The sequence below is a fragment of the Leptosomus discolor genome, chromosome 14 (genome assembly GCF_034619465.1).
Source record: "Leptosomus discolor isolate bLepDis1 chromosome 14, bLepDis1.hap2, whole genome shotgun sequence".
In the NCBI taxonomy this organism is placed as follows: domain Eukaryota; kingdom Metazoa; phylum Chordata; class Aves; order Leptosomiformes; family Leptosomidae; genus Leptosomus; species Leptosomus discolor.
The window spans coordinates 17,264,974-17,286,607 of record NC_141404.1 but is presented as its reverse complement, the minus strand read 5'-3'; positions in this window follow the sequence as shown (position 1 = coordinate 17,286,607).

Below are 21,634 nucleotides of genomic sequence, written 5' to 3'. Positions count from 1 at the left end.
CAAGTCCATCCAGGCTTCTGTGGTACTTCCAGTGCTCCTCTCAGGGCAGCCACAACCTTTCAGGAGCTCCTCAGTGGCAGGGCAGCACCAGTAGCCCCAGTTTCTCCAAGGAGGTCCCAACATACATGCTGAATCACCAAGGCCTGAATGCCCAAGTGTTCAGGACAGATGTGGGAGTATTCATGCTTACAGAAAGTTTATATATCTAACTTGGATCATCTACAGGGAGCCTCAGGCTACAAAGCCTACGTTCCCCTTGGATGCAGAAGCTGAACATCCCAGATTCTCCAGCAACCCGGGACACCTGAGTTTTGTGTCAAAGGCAGGTGATAAGGATACCCCTCCTCCTGGGAGTAACCCAAAAACCTCTGATAGTCCTCACACCACACCAGCTGTGTACTAGCCCCAGGAATGCATGGCGATGTGCTATCTCATAGTCCAGAAAGCAGCCTCTGTACGTGGCCTGGGCTCCCTGCAGATACTGAGCTTGACACCAAGAGCTGCCCCACAGAGCAATCCCTTCCAGTCTTTGCAGCTTTGGATTGAGCTGGTTTGGGATTTGGCACAACAATGCCCACACTTATCCTGTTCTCAAGGGACAATTCCTCTTGCCACAAAACCGCCCTGTGGAACCAAGTCTGCCTCTCAGTATCCTTTCCTTCTCCACCCTGGGACCTGTCCCCATTAAATGCCTGTCCCCAACGGTCCCTACGCATCTAATAGGCGCCAGGTAGCTGGACCCTGGCAGAGCCAGCAGCGATACTCTGCCTGCTGGTGTCAAGGCTTGTGCCCAGCAGGACATCTCAGATCAGCTCCTGGAAAGAAAACCACGCCTACCTTCATCTTTGCAGAAGACATTTGGAAACCTGCTCGCAAAAAAAGGCAAGGCCCTGTCAGCAAGCTGGCTTCCCCAGCCAGGACTCGTTCTGCCCTCTGCTTATGGGCAAGCGGGCACAAAAGGCAGGAGAGTAGTATCAGGGCTTTGCAATCTGCTCCAGCTGCCTGCTGGTCTCCATATGGGATATGAGACATTGCTCATGACACAGAAAGCCCTAGTTGTCCCGGCCTCCTCCCATTCCTGCATCACCGTTGCTGTCAGAAGGGGAACCAGAGCTGGGTCAGTGCCTGCATGGCATTTGTCTAACACTAGAATTTGAACCTGGCCCAAGATAACCCAAACTGAACATCAAAATGGTTAACTTCCACTGCACCAAAAAAAAAGACAGCTTCAGCAAGAACCTGGGAGAACACTGCAAATGTACATCTCTAAACTGCAAGGGAGTGGAAACGAGTCCCTGCAGGTGCTATTTACGGTGCCTGAGCCCCTGGCGGGATGACTTGCTCAATACCACCAAGACCGCAGGGATTGCTGCTATGTTGCTGGGATCTCTCTGTACGCTGTATAATTAACCAGTACAGGAGGGAGCCTAGAGCTTTAGGCTGATGTCGTTTCTTCTTTTACAACCTAAACCGATGAGGTCGCAGTGCACAAACACCCCCTTGCCAGGGATGATGTCTTGCCATGCGCCAAGAAACCACCCAGTGGTGCACCAAGATCCTGACAAGGGACGTGTCTCCATACATCTGAAGAACTGCTGGATCCCAAGGCACAGTCAGATGAGACTCCTCTGAGGCACCAGAGGGGACAAGCCTACAGACTAGCAATAAAACCCACCCTTTTCAGTGCATCAGCATAGCTCTCTGGAACAATACTAATGCAACATTATTACTGGAGCCTTGCACTCATATCCTCACTCCCAAGAAAACCTGCACCAGAAGTTAACAGACTTAAGTCTCTTGAGCTCCTGATAGGAAATCACCATTCTGCAGGATTCAGTGTATTCAGACAGAAACTTTTGGCGGTACATCGACAGACAGCTTCCCTGTGTTGTCAGTGAAGCTATGAGCCAGACCGTTTGACTCCAAAGGTGGAGAGCAAGAAGAAATAATGTTACGCTTTATTCTACTATTCTGTGGCTAAAACAAATTCTTTAAAGACATAACTATTCTGGGAAACTTTTGTCATTTCTGCCTTCATTACTGCTGTAAGTCAGACTACAAAACTAGACAATATTGTGAGTTATTTCTCCTGGGAAATTAAAATTGGCTGTTGAAGAGGTTCCTCACATTTCTGCTACCACACAGGGAAAAAAGACCTGCTGGTTAAAAGGATATGCTTCATTACTCACCCTTGCAGGCTACTGCTACATGCGCACGAGCCTCAGGACACCTCAGAAGCCAGAGGTCTGCCTGGGCTACCGTGTTCTCTGTAGGATGGCAGTTGAGTCAGAGCATGGAAAACTGCCATGGATGGTAACCAGGACAGAAATAAAGCTGCAGTGCTGGGAGCACGATGTTGCAACACTTCTGGCTTGATGTCAGCCTCAGACAGGCTGCAACTGGCATGTGGCATAAAATTCAGACCGTGGATGTACGATGACAAAGCACAAGCACTCCAGCTGTTGCACCCTGGCTTTGCTACAGCAGAAAGCAACGTGATATGGGAGGGGATGGCACACCATGACTCACAGCTACAGAAGTGATCTCTGTGCAAGAGCCCAGTTGTAAAGAGATGCAGAACCTATTTCCCCTTCCTCAGCCCCTAAACAATGAGAATCTGCTAGATCTCCGCCAGCCTGAGTAAGAAAAAGCCAGTCATGAAAAGCTGGGCACCATCAACTGTTCACCAAATCACCTACTTCATTTTGCAGAGGAGAAAGGTGATCCATGGAAAGGAAATCCCTGCTCAAAGCAGACAAGAAAATAAAGAGAGGTGGCAACTGAAGTACCAAAATGACACCCAACATGCATCCTGTTCAGGGCACTTAGGAAGGAGAAAGGCGGTGCCAAAGCTTACATCTGCCCCTTTCCATAAATAACTGCACCCACAGCGAGCTGTGGGACGGACCATAGCTCCCACTGGGGATGGCGCTTTCTGAAAAAAAGCCATGAAAGCACGTTTGCTGACTCTGGATGTATCTGCCCTATCATACACAACACGATCTTATTGCAGGCTGTCAATTCTTTCATTCTTACATGCTTTTGATACATTTCCTACAGATGGCAGGACACAGCTCTTGCTCTGCAACCCAAACGAAGCAATGCCTGAACCTGAAATTAAAAGCTAGACTTTTTAGTCATCAGTAGAGCAGAAGCTTTGGGTTGCACACTCCTGCACGGTGCTCTTTCACACAGCAGAAAGACCGCTGTGTTTTATTGCAGCATCCATCATCTCAACTATGGACACAGGTATCTTAGCACATCATAACAAATTTCACTATCTTGAAGTAACAAATCTAGCATTGGGCCATCCCCAGTGGGGCCTGTTGTGCAGGAAAAAAGAAAAAGGAGGAGTTTAAAGAAGAGCTAAAACGTCTTTCTGAATTCTTCTAATACTACATGATCATCCTGGTACAAGAGGGAATCATTAGTTTTCAGAGCAGTACAAGTTGTTCTTAAATAGAAAGACTAATTTTATGTAGCCTGAAAATATAGCTCAATGAATGGATGAGCAAACCTTTGAACAAGATTTCAAAACAAATTTGGGGGTTTATGAAGAATGCTTCCCTGGTATTCAACAGCTAGTACTTTCATTCATTGATTACTGCTCTAAATATTAGGAAGCTGGTAGCCAGATTGATTAGACTGAAGAGAAACAAAACAGCACCCTGCTGCATTTCATCTTCACTGAGATATATTCTTTGTCTATCCCTGTCACTCTCTCTTTGCTGAATTTGATTTTAAATCTTTTTAGGAGTCCATGACAGTCAAATTTGGAATATTTCAGTAGCATGGAAAGCAAGTTTGATTTCATTTGCCCTGTTTGTCAGAAGCTTGTGCCTTGCTCGCATCTCTTTGATGAACACAGCTGAAGAGAGACGGGGTCCTGCTGCTTTTTCACTGGAAATACAAGCAAGCAATGAGAGCAGAGCTCTTCACTCAAAAGGGTGTTATTGTACCTCCGTATCGATCTGCGATAAGGAACTCTCTTGCTCCTGCTAATGTCACACCCAACTCCCTCACCACTGTCGGCTCATTCTTGTTTTTCAAACAGCATGCAAAGGTCGGCTGTTGCCACTTCACCAACGGAGAAGTGAGTCACTTCACCAGGCTAAGCAATCTCTGGAAAGCTGGAGGAGTCACCTACAGCTGGATCCACCCCTCCCCACCATATGCATTTTGCTGTGTCTCCCACAGAGCTACCACTAGATCAGAGTCGGGAGCATCGTTCTGAGCTGTTTCGCTGTCAGGAAGTTAATAGCATCACCTATGAGGTGCGCTGGGTCTCCGCCAACCTGAGAAAGGCCATCTGTCAGTCCCTATGTTTGTGTTTCCAGCACTAGAGCAAAACACAGAGCAGTGACAGTCATTTTTAAGTTTCTCTGAGGTGGTGTTCATGAGCTACCTTCGGACATCATTAAACCATCACATTATTTACTCCGGCCTTGAAAGCAGCTTGTTTATAAACCTCACCACTAAATAACTGCTGCTGCTAACACAAGTGTTTCTAAAGGATCATTCCCAGGCTACAACAAAGCTCAGAGCATCCTAATCATTACTGTTGCCACAGTTATTGCTGTTAATAGTCAGAAGATGCCAGCACGGCCCAGGCCTCAGCAAAGCACCCACTGAGCCCATGCAGCACACTGCAAGAGGGTCCCTACCCTGAAGGCATTGGGAGGAACCCTAAGACAACAGATGGGGATGAAAAGGGAGATGGAAAGCAATGGCCAGCCAGCAGTGGTCTACAGGACAGGTTGCAGGCTCTTCAGATCGCTTTCTTGCACATTAAAAGTCATCTCACTTTCAATCAGGCTCCTTGTTGTGCATCCTTCTGTAACGGAGCACCTGAAGTATTCCCCATTACCTCTTCTGCACTGCGCTTAGGAAGATCTGTTTGCCTCGTTACAGGAGGAAATACTCCAGCACAGGAATATCAGGGAGCCAGCACAGAGGCTTTGTTCTGCCCAGCGGGAAGGAGCCTCGTGGAATGTATTGAAAACGACAATGAAACAGTTGGATGACGAAAGAGAGCACTGCTGCATATCCAGGATGCCGTGGGCTATTTTGAATCACTATTGGTACTGCAGTAATGAATCACTGGGGTACCTGACTGGCTGAAACATTGCTTTTGGCCCACGGGGAAAACAGTGCCGAATCTTTCATTCTGATTGCCCCTCCATCTACCCTCAAAGTGACTGACTACCTGTCTTGAAATACAAGGCCCTGGAGAGGGGGCAAAGGCCACACTCCGTTTGCAAGGAGTAGAACAACTGCATCTAAATCAGCATTAAAAAAATCATTACTACAAGCAGTTCTAGGAAAGTGGCACAGACAGGAAGCAGTTGTTACTATTCGTTGTTTTGACATAAATGAACACTTTGGAGACCAATTAAGACTCACTCATCAATCTGATTTGGACTATGAAAGCCTATAACCAATCAGTTGGAGAAAAGTATTAGTTACCAATCCTCGGTCTGTTGCAGCGCTGCTACTATTGAGATGCAAAGTCAACATGTAATTGCACAAACTCCTATTTACGCCTTTTTTTTTTTTGCCTACAATATATGGCTCCCTCTGCTCACTGTGAAGCAGACATACAAGAACATAAACAGAAACCAGCCATACTGCTGGGAGTTCTCACAAGCGAAGGAAGAAGAGCACAACACGCACTCACCACTTGTGACAAGCAGAAGGAAAAATCCCTCTGCAGTTTTTAAATGCCTGATAGTCCAAGGAAAAGCTAGAGAAGCCTGTTGTAATAACTACAGCGTCAGAGTTGGCTTACACCTTTGGCTAACACAGGAAACAAGATCTTCTTTACAAACTCACAGAATAAAATAAGTTTCTAACCATCTGCCAGCACTAAACACAAAGGAAAAAAGTTAGATCAGTTAGTGCACTGCAGTAAAGCTTTGGAGTCAAAAGAGGCTGCTGCTTAGGAAGCAGATTTCCTCACCTCTTAGCACTTGTAAGAAGCTACTACAAACCTGCCTGGTGTTGAAGGAGTGGAGAGCTGCATAAAGATGAACAACTACAGACTCGAATAGCCGTGGCACACAGCGGTGGCCATCAGAAGCTCAGGGTCTGTTGTCATGATTTTAGCTCAACAGTAACTTAACACTATTCACAGCAACATCAGAGCCCCTGTAAACACTCACACAAGACTAAGATTAAAACCAGAAAACAGTTTCGGTGTCCCCCTCGGTATCCTGAACAACACAGGGACAACTCAGATAAATATCCAAGGCGGTAGTAAGTTTGCTCACACAAGTACTGAACGTCCTCTATTCTGGCTGAAGTCAGTACATATTGAGAACACTCAGCAACCTGAGTGATCTCAGGAATGTAAAATGCAACACAACAAGGGCGAGACCTCAGTTAAACCCTGATGCCTATCCACATCCATCAGTGGATTTACAAAGAAGAAAGAAAAGAGAAAGGAAAACACTTGATCTGGAGACTAAATCAATAGGATTTTCATTTAATTTTCTAACAAGTTCCTGGAAGCCATTGATTGCAATGCCAGCCTTGCAAGACAGATGACGACAAGACCCTTGGTAGAAAGGGGGGTTCTTAAAAGAAAGAGAACAGAGCTATACAAAGTTGGTTGTTTTCTCCAAAGTCTACACAAAACCACAGATGAATATCATGAGGCCCTGCAACTTTTAATTTTTCAGGTTAAAATACATCAGGCACTACGACCACTCATCCCACAGATTCCTTTCAAATTGAGTGGGGATTTGCGGATTCGGGACTGTCGGACCATATGTGCCAAAAGGGACCTGATGGTCCATAAGACCAATTGGGTTTTATTCTTGCTGTTTCAAAGATGCAGAAAAACAATATTCTAGGTGGGAAAAGGGTTGGTTTCTTGTGAGTGTGGCTTTACGAGAAGCTGAACGAACAATATGCCAACCAACCCTTAGTCTGGGATAAGGTTGTAGGGTTAGAGAATAGGGTTTAGACTTATGATTAGATTTAGGTGTTGGGTATAGGCCTAGGCTTGGGGTAAGTTTAGCTTTTAGGTTTAGGGTTAGAATTAACGTTTGCGGTGAGGGTTAGGGGGACACTATATGTAATGCAGGGCATACCGTAGCCTCGGGACCCACTACGCAAACCAGAATTATTGATCATTTAAAAGGGATAGGTCTCCCGATACCTAAAGGGAAGTACAATCTCCTGCAAGTGAGGTAAAATGTTTCGGTATTTGGTGGAAAGACGGGTCAGATTGCGTTCCTCAAGGGACCCTTTCCGCAATAGACCAAACAAAGATCCCAGAGAACAAAAAGGGATCTCAACACACCTTGGGATTATTAGTCTTTTGGAGAAAACACATCCTGGATTTTTCTCTAATAGCCTGACTCCTATATGAACTTCTTGGAAAGGGAAAGGTGTGGAATTGGTCCCTGATCCATGACGAGGCCCTGCAACTTTCAACTTTTCACGTTAGCACCCAGGAGGCACTAGGAGCCATTCACCCAAAGATCCCATTCAAACGGAGTGGGGATTCGCGGCTCGGGACTGTCTGTCCATAAGTGGCAAAAGTGACTGAGGATTCGACGAGACCGGTTGGGTTTTATTCTCAAATGCCGTTTCTCCCCAGCGCTACGGCATTTCTCTGTCTTTCGCCACCCAGGTGCCGCAAGCGGTGACGGCTGCAGCCTCCAGCGCGGGAACCGCGGCGGCCGGTTCAGCGTCGGATCGCGCTCCCTGAGGGCGGGGGGGGGTGGGGGTGGGGGGTGGGGGTGAGGGGGTCTGCTGCCGCCCTGTGGCAGAAATTAGGCACTGCAGCCCCTGGGTGGCCTAACCGTGCTCTCTGCTGCCACCCTGTGACCGAAGAAAGGGCGTCTGTGGTTTTCTACCTACCCTGCCATAACGGGGGGTTGAACGCCCCACCCGGTCGCCTTGCGGATGAAGGGATGCAGTAAAAGAATCCGCCCCGACGGCCTGCGGAAAAGCTGGGGCGGGGGGGGAGAAGCCGCCCCGCCGGCAAGGGGAGAAGGCAGGGGAGAAGCCGCCCCGACAGGCACGAGAGAAGCAGCCAGGGGCGAAACCGGGGGCAGGGAGAAGTGACACGGACAGCCAACGGAGAAACTGGGGATGGGGAGAAGCAAAACTGACAGCCAGCGGCATTCACAAAACCAGCGGGGCCCCCGTTGACTTGCTAAGAATGCCAGGGCATCTGCTGCTCATTCCCGAAAACCCGACATCACTCTTGCTGCATTCCCAACTGTACTAAGGCTTCTTCTGGTCTTTCCCAAAGAACACCAAACTCCCTACTAACTCCCAGAGTGCACTGGGTCTTTATCCGGGCATTCCTGAAGCCCGCCAGGGGAACTGCTGCCTTACTGAGTGCGCCAGGGATTCTGTAGGCTTTTCCAAATCCCACTGTGTGCCCTGCTTTCTTCTCAAAAGCCCCAGGACTTCCACTGGACATTCACAAAGCCCGACGGGGCCCCCATGTACTTGCCGAGAGCCCCAGGGCTTCCGCTGCTCATTCCTGAAGACCACCATCACATTTGCTGCATTCCCAATTGCACTAGATCTTCTCCCAAGATTTCCCAAAGCACACTGGGCTCCCTACAGCCTCCCTGAGTGCACTGGGGCTTTATCCAGGCTTTCCCGAAGCCTGACAGAAGATCTGTTGCCTTACTGAGAGCAGCAGGGTTTCTGCCGAGCTTTTACAAAGCCTGCTGGGTGCACTGCTGCCTTCCCAAGTGCACCAGGACTTCCACAAAGCCCGACGGGGCCCCCTTTGACTTGCTGAGATTGCCAGGGCATCCGCTGGTCATTCCTGAAACCCTGCCTTTAAGCTTGCTGCACTCGCAAGTGCACTAAGGCTTCTACCAGGATTTCCCAAAGCACACCAAGCTCCCTACTAATTCCCCAAGTGTGCTGGGGCTTTATCCAGATTTTCCCAAAGCCCTCCCAGGGACCTGCTCTCTTGCTGACTGTGCCAGTGTTTCCTGTGGGCTTTTCAAAAGAACAGCAGGTACCCCGCTGCCTTCTCAAGTGCCCCAGGGCTTCCACTGGGCTTTCCCAAAGCACACCAAACTCCCTACTAACTCTGCGAGCACCCTGGGGCTTTATGCGGTCTTTCACGAAGACCAGCAGGGGACCTGCTGCCTAACCGAGTGCCCTGGGATTCTGCCATGATTTCTCAAAGCACATTGAGCTCCCTGAATCCTTACCATGTGCGATGAGGCTTCCACCACTCCTTCCTGAAGCATGTCCTTGGCCCTGCGGCCTTCCCAATTGCCCCAGGGCTTCCGGCAGGCTTTCCCAAACCCTCTCTGCCCTCTGCTGCCTCGCCGAGTGCTCGTGGCTGCCGTTGGGCTTTTCCAGAACCCTGTGGGTCCCCCAGCACTCTTGGAAGGCAGCAGTGTGCCCAGCAGGCGTCTGGAAAGCCCACCCCAAGCACCCTAACCCCTGTGAGACAATCTCACCATCCGTCCTCTCAAGGGAGCAGCTTACACAGGGTACAGCAAAACTGGTGAGGAAAGCAAAAGACTTTCTTCAGTAAAGTCTGGAATTGCAGGAAAACAATGAAACTAAGAATAAACAATACCAAAAGTACTTCTGAGCCATCTTGCCACGCCAGAGCACTCCAAACAAAATTACTGACCTCAAAAAAGCTGCATACAAGGGTGCTGTCTGCTAGAGATGCAGCTGAGCCTGCAGCTGGCTGGCAGAGGGACCAACCACCAGGACACATAGATGCAGCCACGGGAGCAGCAGAGTTTTCTCACCTGCCTTCAGTTGATGGGGTGCAAAGCGCTGAGCGGAGAGAGCCCCCCTGTAAGAGTCTGTCCAGAAAACAGCCTTGTCTCAACCTTGTCATCAGGGATATGGACAATAAGACACCCTAAAAGTTAGGCTGACATCTTGACATGAGCCTGCCTCAGACGCAGTTGCGGATCCCCAGACCGGAATGCAGTACAAACACGCCGGGAGGGAGAGCTGCATGATACAAAGAGTGCTGTGCTGTTCTCCCGTTCCAGGGACAAGCCCGAGCTGATAAGGTGGACTGCATAACTACCGTCACAAAAGACTGATCAGCATCGATGGAGCCAAGAAGAGGTGGAGATACAGAGGAGGAGCAAGGTGTGTTACTTGGCATAAACGATGGCTTCTCAGCAACCGAAGTTTGGAAGCTTTCCCCACCAAGGATCACGACAATCGTTAGGACCAGCAGGACGCTGCCTTGACCCGTGGTGGTAGCTATCGATCTCTTTCCTCTTTTCACTTTACTTTTCCCTTTCCTTTCACCCTCTTTACCTATTGCACAACACTTTACAGGCAAACAATAGAGTTTCACTGTTTGATTGACGCAAACCCCTTTGGCGTGGTCGCCTTAATTTTGCATTTCGAGATCACAGCAAACGAACCATCATGAGTCCACTGAGTGGACTGTGACATTTTTAACTGGTGTCACGAACAGGATCCTGAGAGACAGAGGGGTGCAGGTTGTGTGTGGTCTGTGACAGGGGAAGGACATTTCGTTCTAGCCACACCTGGCCCTACACTCCGAAAGGGTGAGAGGTGTCCAGAAAGCAAGGAGGACAATTTGAATTTCCCACACACCACACACGCCTAGGCGTAGCGCACTCCAAACTCAAGTTGAGTTGGAGGCTCGAGATGAGACACTAAGATTTGAGAGGAGACACTAAGGCTTGAGACATTAAGGCTTGGGACATTAAGGAACGAGCTATTAAGGCCTGAGACAGTAAGGCTTGGACTTTAACAGATGAGACAGTGAGACTAGAGACTTTAAGGGATGAGACATTAAGGCTCCAATCACTAAGGAACGAGACATTAAGGCTTGAGACTTTAAATCTCAAGATATTAAGGCTCGAGACATTAAGGAACGACACATTAAGGAACGACATATTAAGCCTCGAGACGAGACACTAAGGCTCGGGACATTAAGGAATGAGCTGTTAAGTCTCGAGACAATAAGGCTTGGACCTTAAGGGATGAGACAGTGAGACTCAAGACTTTAAGGGACGAGACATTAGTGCATTTGGAGCCTAACAACTGGGGTCCCTCTCTTGGAGAGCTCTGCAGGGTGATACCACCCGCACAGTGTCCGATTCACGCACCAGAGACGCCTGCCCTTCGCTGCCAGCTCCATCAGGACCAGTGGCCACCAAGACCTCGGTCAGGTAATTTAAGTAAGGTCTGAAGGTAGCCTGGATGAGTATTACTGCTTCATCTTCACCATGGTCATCTCTGAACAAGGTGAAAATTTTACTTTCCTACTCAGTGGGGACTGGGGAAGTGAAACCTGGTATCTTGGCCTGCGTGGCATCCTAATAGATGGGACTTGGCATAGCTGGCTCTGCTAGTGGGAGACAGTGAGGATCAGTCAGGTACATTCAGTCAGGTATGTTCTTCAGTGTGATGGGACATATTTACAGAACACGCACCTAAAGCCTGGTTTCCTGAGCCCTGTACAGACAAGCAGGATGACAGTTCCCTTGCTTAGAAACCCGTATCTACTTGTAGTGGGAGTACTTGATCCAAAAGAAGTCTCCTGCAGGGCTCAAGCCCACGTGATCCCTGCACAGTCCATGCCCATCTTCTCCCTCACTGTGATCCCAACTCTGCCCCTTCCCCAGCACCAGCTCTGTGTGGCTGTGCAGTGAAAACACACTTCTGCAAGGTTAATTTTCAAACGACCAGGGAGCTTCGGGGCTTCTGCTTAGACCTCCATACAGTTGTCTGTGCCTTCTGTGGTGGCCTCCACTGCTCCAGTTGTTACAGAAAGGAGATTTAATCACTCCTTCCATTTGACTCAAGCATCTCTAGCACCCTCACCAGGTTTTGTCAGGTTTGTGAGTGATGCCAGCCATCAGCTGCGTACCAACACACACAGCTGAGTTGCTGAAGTACCGCACTAGCAGAACCATGAGCTACTCTTGTAACTGAGAACGGGCTGGAAAAGCCCAAGCTGTCTTGGGTGACTGAACAGCATCAACCAGATCCACTAGCTGTGTTTTCCTTTGCAGATGACCATTCACCTGCTCCTAAAGATCGTAGTTGTTGTGGAAAAAAGAAGTCTTTCCCCCTTGAAGCTCTGCCTGTCATTCCCATCCCACTGCACCAGGGAGGGAAGAAGCCTGGCTCTCCAGGGAGCATTGCTGGAAGCCGGAGCTCACACCAAGTATACAAGTCACTAACGTAACTAGCATCTTCACAGGGATTGCTCATGTTTCAGACAGAGGCTGATGACAGTGCCAGGCAGCAACTTCCGCGTGCTCTCTGCTTCTGGTCATGGTTTGCTCTGCTGTGTTCATTCAAGCAGGGCAAATCCAGAGCTTCCTCTGTGATCATGCAGGCACCAAACAGGTGGAATGCAAGAGATGTCATTATAGCACGCAGGGCAGCTGTTTAAATGCTAAAAAGCCTAAAAGGCATAAGAACACAGAGTTACTGTTGCACCTCTTGGCACTGGGAAGGTGCAGAAACCAGAAGAGGGTGGTGGTAGACAGACAAATCATCGCCCTGCACCTGTCTCCTCGCCTCATGGCGTTCACCATCCCTACCAAAGGCCGGAGAAATGTTTATTAGCCTGCCCAAGTGGGCATAATTCCTTGTTCTGCATATACCACGTGGGGAGCCCCCACAATGATCCATTGCAGAAGATCAAGAAATATCAACTGAATAAGGAACCAATTCTTTCTTTCTAAACTAGATCTCAGACACTGCTGCACCTGTACAGAGCTGGATGAGCCTGCAGCTGATGCCTCTCGCTGCGGGAGGCAGACATTTTACTGGTATTTACTCAGAGAGGCAATTTCTGGGAAGCAGACTGAAACAAAGGCAATTGGGATGGCAAGAGGAGTGGAGCCGCTTTTTATGTTGCAATTAACTAAAAGCAAAGAAAGTGACTGTGTCCCACAGTGACACAGACTCCCTCCTGCCTCACGGTCTCCAAGAGGAGCTGCAATTTTGCTCCCTGTCTCCAGGTGTGCCTACAAATTATTATATAAAAAAAGAACAAACGAAATTATTTGTCACAAATTGAAAAAAAATAACCAACAAACAATCAAAAATAATTTTGTCATAAATTGCCCAATTTGACTTTGCTTCCCAATCGCTAACTTTCCATTGCAAAACAATTCATATGGGAGATTTTTGCCAGCCTAATTCTCACCCTTGCCATTTTAATTAATAAGATGGTAGCCTTACAGCTTGATTCTGTTTTCTGTTCCAGTTGAACTGTTTAGAAATGTGCTAATGATTCATTCTCCTTGCAATTAGGTGCAGCAGTCAGACTCTTTCCTACACTTCAGCAAAGTTTGCTGTGAAGAGGGGCAATGCAAGCACAGCACGGAGAAACAAGCCGTAGGTCCATAAAGAAAATCAATGGCAATTAGTTGGCAAAATACTTTTGAGGATCTGGACCTGTATTTAATGCATGTCATTGTCTATTTGCAGGAGACAAAAGGCATGGGGGAAAGCAGTTTCTTTCCATTTCTGGAGAGCTCAAAAGGTATTCTTCATTTCATATTCCACTTCCTTTTTTTTTGTATTAAAAATCCAAGTGTCTAAAGATCTACCTTTTAAAATTGCCTCTGAAGTGTAATGGGAGACACCACGAAATCCTGGTACCATAAAACTCCGGGAAATGAATTTCCACTGCGGCTGTGCATAAATTTGCACTTTGCTGAAGCTGAGCCTGAAAAGTGACTGACGTTTTTATGCCTTGCCTTTGCCAGGCTTTGAGGTCTATATTTCGCAAGAGGTGCAGATGCACCACTGTTAGCTCCTTGGAAGCTGCCATGTTTACAAGGCTCAGAGTGGCTGGGCTGTGTTTAATCCAAGTCAAGTCACAGAAGATTGAGTTCCAGCCTTCTAATCACTGTCCAAACTATATTTTGACATCTGCTACCGCAGAGGAAACATTGCCTGTTTGGGAAGGAAGGGCTCAGCACCTCGTAATGTAGTAGACTTGGTGCGAGGTCAAGCCAAGTCAGCAGGTCAGAGTCCAAACCAGAGGGGTCATGTTCAAGCATGGCTGTAGCTTGTGCAGTGGCCCCGAGGGCAGGAGCTGGAGCTCAAAGGCACCTCTGGAGATCCCCACAAGGCTTCCTGCTGCTCCATGCTGCACGGCACTCTGATCCCAGCTCCGGGGTATGTATACCTGGAACAGAGCTGGCCTGGGACACAGGCCACCGCGCCCCGAGGAGGGGAAGCGGCTGCGCTGAGGGCCCTGCCAGCAGCCTCCCAGACCCTGCAAGGGGCTGTGTTTGGAGAACCCCCTGCTGGGAAACGATCGGTGCGTTACACAAAGCCATGGGTGCCACAAAGCCACGGGTGCGGGCCAGGTGGGGTCACGGCAGGGCGGCTCCAGGATGGCTGTGCGTTACAGGCACGGGTCAGCTCAGGCTTGGGGGACTGCAGAGGGGTCATGGGGTGCCCAGGGGGCCTGCTGAGCTGCGAATGCCACATTTCTAAACGTGTGGGCTTTGGCGTTGGTTAAATGGTGGCTCTATGATAAAGAAGCTTTTCTGTGACCGCAGCTGGCCATGGCTGTATTCTACACCCAGAAAGGGTGTGTCTGTCACCCGTTTGCTGCCCGTGCTCTGATGAGCAATGCCTGCTGACAGGCAGCGGGCAGCGCCAGGAAGCACACCAAGAATATTTGCACTAATGGGCCTAAGGCTGGCAGAGATGGGTTTGCTGGAATAAGACAAATCCCAGTCCTGTTGACTGAACAGGCCTGCACTGGAATGCAGGCAAGAAGAGAAACCTCCATCGTAATGTTAGCCATGGGCAAGGTTTTACAAGGATTTTGTTTGTGGCAGGAAGAAGATTGAATTTTCCCAGAGTTATAGAGAGCAATCAGTAATCTCACACAATTTCTCTTTCAGAGTCCTTGTTTCAGGTTGACTGGAGGTAGGCTCACACAGACATCATGGCACTGAGTCACAGGCTGGAGAGTCTGCAGTTATAATGGCTAACCAGCTCGTTCTTCTCCTCTGTTTTCAAATAGCAGCTTAGTTTCTCTAGGATATCATAGACTACAGGAGAGGGAACACTGACAAAGTCGCCAAGTACTTCTACCATCCCACAGCTGACCTTGTATCCTTCGCATGCCGCATGCACGAAGCCTTACTTGAAGCTTCCACAGAGTGCCTTGCACGCTCTGATGCTACCTAAGGGACAATACATTTGCCAAGTGTCTATATCTGTATCTTCCCTATGTAGCTGGTAGGGTAAGGGATAACACCACCTGGGTGCTCCTCAGAGAGGAGAGCAAATCTCAGACGATGAGCATGCCTGTGCCAGTGCCTGAGCTTCATTCCAGCCTCTCTCTTGCCAGGGTCTGCTCCCCTCCTCACCCTGCTGTTGCAGCTTCCTTCCTCGTGGCCACCCGAACCTCCTGGGCTCCAGCACTCTTGCTCTGGCTTGTGCAGGGAGACACAAGCTAGTGATGCTCAGCCCCAGATGAATGTCTTTTCAGGTCCAGAATAAGGGCTTCACCCGCAGAGGCTCTGTCTGTGTCTCCCCCTCTCGTATCTCCTTTCGCTCCTCAAGCCCTTGCAATGCTTCTGGCTTTGCAAAGTCTGGAAAACGCCTGTTTTATGGCTTTCGTTGCTACAGCTGTAGCCCTCCAGAATCACCGTCATTTATCGCTCTGCATCATCAACTCTCCGCCCATTTCAAATTCAATTGAAAGCACATTTTCTCCCTGGCCTGAGGTTCCTAAATTATACACCCAGCTCATTTCAAAATATCAACTCAGAAACTTGGCGAGGTGATTATTAATAACAGCTTTGTTCTTCTCTGGAGGAGAAATAATACTAGGAATATGTGAAATGTGTACACAGTTGTCGTTCTCACTCTCCTCTTTTGCCAAACACTCTGTTCTTTACAGGAAATGAAAACAACCCTACACCCAGTATTAAGTGGCTGAAACTGTGTAATCGGGACCACGCAGAACTAGAGCAGTATCTTTCACAGGTTCTGAAACTCAGGGTGATGGCCACCTTCTGCGATGAACTAGTGCTTGGCTGTTCGTCCATCGGCAGCACGTATAGGCAAGCTTGACGAGCTGTATACACAGCAATCCGTGTGGTTTCTTCAGTCACTTGTGTGGAGCAGCAAAGAACACGATAGATAGAAATGTGTGTAGCCAGTTATGGCAAATTGTGCTTCAGCTATAACGAAGATATTCATGATTTTATTCCAAGACTCCACGCGGAAGGTGGGCCAGGGCTTCCCATGGACCCAGAGCTGCTGGGGAGCACTGAGCTGCCATCTGGCCTGCACGCACCAGGCTAGCAATGGGTTAAGTACATGGGTTTTCTTTTCTTTTATTTCTCTACCTATACTTCCAAATCATGTAGTAGAGTACTGAAGACATTTCATTGCCCCTAGGGCCACAGGATGTGCAGTGAAGCTCTGCGGTCTCGTCCGAAGCAAACCCGCATGTATGGGTGCTGTGTACACGGGGGAGCTGAGCTCGGCGATTCAGGCATCCCTCCTCGTCCCACATTCCCCTGCCATCCCAGCAGGAACCAGGGTTTTGCTTCCCCGATGCACACCAGGGAAATAAGGCAGCTTTCCCAAGTCCCTTGGAGGATGGGGGCGGGAATAGAAAGATGGGGTACCTCCAACTCCTGTAGCGCAAGGACAACAAGGAGTGCCTCCCAAGGAAGGGAGGGAGAGAGAAATCCTCCAGGGATGGATCCATGCACAGAAGGGAATCTGTGTTCTCAGCCTTGCAAGATAAGGCAGACCCAGCTAGCAATCACTTTGTTCTGAGGGGAGGATAAGGCGTAAAAGAAGTTATAGAGGTATCCAGGGGCTTTTAACTCTGAAGATTTGCCCTTGGAGTCATAAGGCCTAGCCCTCTCCAGTGGCTTTTAGGGACTTGTAGGGAAAGAAGTGCTCACACAGACAAGAGCCAGCTTGCTGCTCACCTTACCCAGTAATGCCAGTGGCTTCAGCTATCATTGGCCCAGTGCAACAGCCCCTTCCTGGCACCTCAGCCTCTAGAGTGCTGAGGATCTGCATAAGGTATCTTGAAAAAATGGGGGGGGGGGGTGTAAAATAAAAAGATATAAATTGAACATCTTGTATCAGCAAGAGCCTCTGGAGGAGACAGTCTGGTCATGGTAAGATCCTCTGGCTCTGTGCTACAGCAGCCAGTGCTTGTCTGGCAGATAAAGCACTGCTCTGTCTGCCTGCGTTGTGCAATAGTTTCTCCCAATTACAGCTCACTGGCTCCACTTCACGTACCTCCCTGCCACACAAGTGTGTTTTTTTAAGAAGTGATACTCTTCAAGTGTTTAAAAAGTAGGAGTTTAAAGGGAATCAGCTCTTGTTTGGAAGAGGTTGGCCAAGTTCCCTGTTTTCTGCCAGGCAGGTGATAAATTTCCACTTGAATGGTGTGGGAGTAAAAGACGCTCAGCTGAGAGCCCCCAAAGTGAAGCCCTGCAACCAGAGGATGGGAAGGGCACAGGCTGACAGTGAGCCTGTCCCCAGAACATCTGGAGATCAGTAACTGCTCCGTGGCCTTTCCTGGGGCTGCCTGTGCTGGGTCTGACCATCACGGGAGCTGGGTTGTTACTGGACCTTAGCTGAGCCAGTGCACTCGTTTCACGCACACCACCATGGGACACAAAGTTGTCAGGTCCCATGAGACACGAGCATCACTCCTCGTGCTCCCTTTTCCATGGGTTTCCTGCAGAATCACTGCACCTTCGAGTCCCCCCATGCTGCTCATCGCCACCGAGAGTCTCTGCGCTGCGCAGGGTGTAGACTCTGGCTTCTGCAGCACTTCCAGGAGCCCACCAAGGTCATCCACCGCTTCCTACACGGTGCCATGGGCTTTACCCTGTCACACAAGCTGTCCTCTCGGAACGAGGATCTGACATGAGCCAACACACAGGCACGTGTCCCTTAGCTGATTCAGTACGTCGGGTGCTTGTTTCACCTTGCACGCTGCAGCCTCGGAGGCAGATGACAAATAGCACCAGCAAGAACCACAGTCCCCTTTCCAGGAAGATGAAACTCACTGCAGGCCTCTTTGCCAAATCTTTTGTTGCTAAAACTCTTCCTCTGCCTTGGTGGGGACAGACCTGGATTTTGGAAAAGCACTGCATTAACCTCCTTCATGCAGATAGCCTGATTCACGTTCACTTAACTACCACGGAGTAGTACCAATCGTGGAAGGCAGTGAAATCACACACAGCAGTACTGAGCATGAAGAAGATTTGTAAAATACAGAGCTTCTGCTTCTAAAATATCAGTGCACTCCATTTTGGGTTAGGACTTCTGCACTGAGATGTCTTCAGAATTAGTTTAAAAACCCCAACAGCTGAAGGTTTGATGCCCCATCACATGGGTTTGATGCCACCTCGCGGTAGTTTCATGTCCCGATTTGCAGGGAAGGTTTACACACCGGATGTTTCCCAGGCATGTTCCTTATGAAAGAGAAATACAGTTTGGAGAAAGGATGAAGATATTACAGATGTCCTGCTCTGCCCTTCACTGCTGATTTGCAGCACTGCCTCCAAACTGCATTGATAATAAATGTTAGGATGAACTTAAAATGCAGGGGTCGCAAATTCTATTCAATAAGGTTGTGCAGAAATATCTGCAGGATAGGGAAGCGGCCATCAGAGGACATGCTGAGGTGTCGTGACTTGAAACTTCAGCCATAGCTGCCTCGTGCTCTAAGGACCTCGTACAAACACTTCCACCCAATTTGCAGCTAGATTTGCAGATTTGCTCTTTCTTCCTTTGGAGAGCAACTTCCATCTCCAGCCCAGCAGTTGTACTGTGCTAAGAGTGTGATAAAGAGTGGAGTTACATCACCCTTTTAAAAGTGGGACAGGAGAAGTTACCAAGACTGGTACCACTATTTCAACTGAGGATTGGCGCTCTCAGGAGAAAATTGGCTCTGCCACCCTCTCAGTAATTTAGCCTTATGACAGTAGAGAGTGATTTGCCAGGAAAATTCATAGAGCATTTCAGCCTTTCATCCAGTAAATGGCCTCTGTTGCTTCTGTTTGGCCTTTGAACTGTGGATAAGATACCATTTTACAACTGACTGAACACATTCTTCAGACATTATAATATAAAACTACCATGTTTATTGATCGAATAATCACAGGCTACGTAAAAATTGTAGCAAAATGCCTCCCTGTTACATGCTTTTCTCCCAGCCTCAGGAATACTCATGTTCAAAATGGCATCGCATCAGACCCGGCAGAAATGCTAGATCCTGAAGGCAGTATAGCTGGGATGTTGCTGCAGCGGAGCTAATTGCTCTTGGGTTTCAGCTTGGCTACTTAACTTCCATGTAGCCCTACAATATCACAGTCATCTTGTTTTCAATTCTGGAACTATCTTGGACAGCGCTAGTCTGGGGGGAAAGAACCCCTGCAAACCACACAGCTCCACCGTGCGATGTAGACATACGTTGTTCTACTGTATATCTAAAGGTAATTACTTTTGTAGCGGCATGTAACACAGCCCTTAGTGTTTAGGTGCTCCTCTGCAGCTTGTTCACCAGGCTGAACACATGCGGAATGTCTAAATGAAGCTGTTTGTTAACCTGTTCACCACCTGAAGACATTAGACGGGATGTTACGTTCGCATTTACTGTTTATATCACTTTCTGTTAAGTCCTATTTGACTGAAATTCTTCATCTTTTCTTGTTCCTTAAAATCTGCACGTTTGAATCTGATTGCAATCCATGTACAAATTAGGGTGGAAAACCAGACTAGCTCTAAAGAGACTTTCACAAATGCCCATCTGAAACGGCTTAGAAGGCTTAAGTTACTGAGAAACGGGACACCAGTGAGCGATAAGCTGAGCAGCAATTAATCCTCTTTCTCTCACAAATGGACTTGGAAAAGTGCAAACTGATATTTGCCTGATTAAAAGGTATTTTCAGCAGATTTTCAGTTTTGGCAGGGGAATGTTGCTGTTGACTGTGGACATGTTGCTTAAATGCCATGGTCTCAGGCCCTTGAATCTTTTCCTAAGAGGGATCAACACCCTGACTGAAACTTGAGCTAGTGTAGCAACATCTCTTGCCCCCATACTAATCACATGTTTGGCCGTATGGCAAGTAAGTGTTACACCTTTGTTTAAATTACAGCAATCGAGCCAAAGAGATGACCTTCGTTGTATTTACCCTCACTCACACAGCTAACAGATGTGAAGGGAGCAAAGAGGCATTCTGATATAAGAGAAACACAACCCTGTGCCTGCTCGCCAGTGGAGAAAGAGGCATGATGAATAAAGCAAATCTAGCTCAGGAGCTGGCAACAGTGATTAAAACAGGCACTAATCAGCCTCTTTTGTGTAGGGAGTGACTCTTAACTGTGTAATGCCTTTCCGAGGAGGTGCAGAAGTGTTTAGGATGGTGTGTCCAACCTGGCATCCAGCTGCCCAGTGGAGAGGGCGCAGGTCCCACTCCCGTCCCATCTGCCGGCTCTTTTTGAAGATCTTGCCAGATGGTTGTGTTTAGGCAACGTGAATCCCACCGCACACCGGTTAGCCCCTGATCTGGTTTGTCTGTCAGTGATAAAACCACCTGGATGTTCTGCCATCTGATTCCAGAGAGGACGGAACAGGCTGAAGTTTACTGCCTCTGAAAAAATGAACTCCCACCTCCCTGTGCTCACCCAGGTTTTGGTTATAACCTGCCCCTCAAATAGAACCTTCCCCATGCCCTGCCTTCCTCTGCTGCTGCAATGTCTAGAAAGAATGTGATCTACCTGAGGGGACTCTGCACCGCAGATCACCTATGACTCAAGAAGCACCTCCTGCTGCTATTTTAGCTCTCTGGGGGGAGCTGATTATTCATGTTTTGTTTGCTGGTTCAACTTATTTTTAGTTAACAGAAACAGCTGCGAGGGGGAGAAGAAATAAGGAACAAAAGCTGACAGCATGATTAACTTTTTAACTCAAAACGCTTCTCAATTAAAAGAAACTAAATATTCCCTGTGCTTCTGGTACTGCTTTTCCACGTCAGCAGCTGCTGAGCTCCCCAGGAATATTACGCAGTTTTACGGATGGAGGGGGAGGTGGATCTGGACAGGAGAAAGCCTGTCTGCAGCAGCTTGTCCCCCGTTGTCACTGCACAGGGTGGGTCAATGCGAGGGGCTGCCAGTCCCAGCACAGCCAGAGTTGTGGTGTGAGCTCAGAGAAGCCATTGAACCACCTGAGCTCTGCCTCCCAAGCCATAAAATGAGATCAATGGTGAGATTTCAAAGGTACTCCAACCCCTTGCAAGGGCCTATGTGCAGAGAAGCATTCAGAAGTTCATGTTGTGCTGACGAAAAGCGCTTGTGAAACCTAGGGTCATCCTCAAATAAAACTCATATGCATGCCACCAGGAAGAAACCTCAGCTGCGCTGGGATTGGCGATGTTTATTCAAGGTACAAAATGCGGGGAGGTTTCCAGCCACACAAACTGTGGCACATTTTGTGTCCCACAAAACGACAGCTCCTTTTTTTGCTGCTCTTCGAAAAGACTCACAAAAGCCTTCAGGTGAGCTAAAGCAGTAACTGTTTTTCCCCGTGTTGCCTTGTTTGTCTGCCAGCCTTTTCGATAACCTCTTTATTGCTCCCTACCTTCTGAGAATCAGGCCTTTCCCC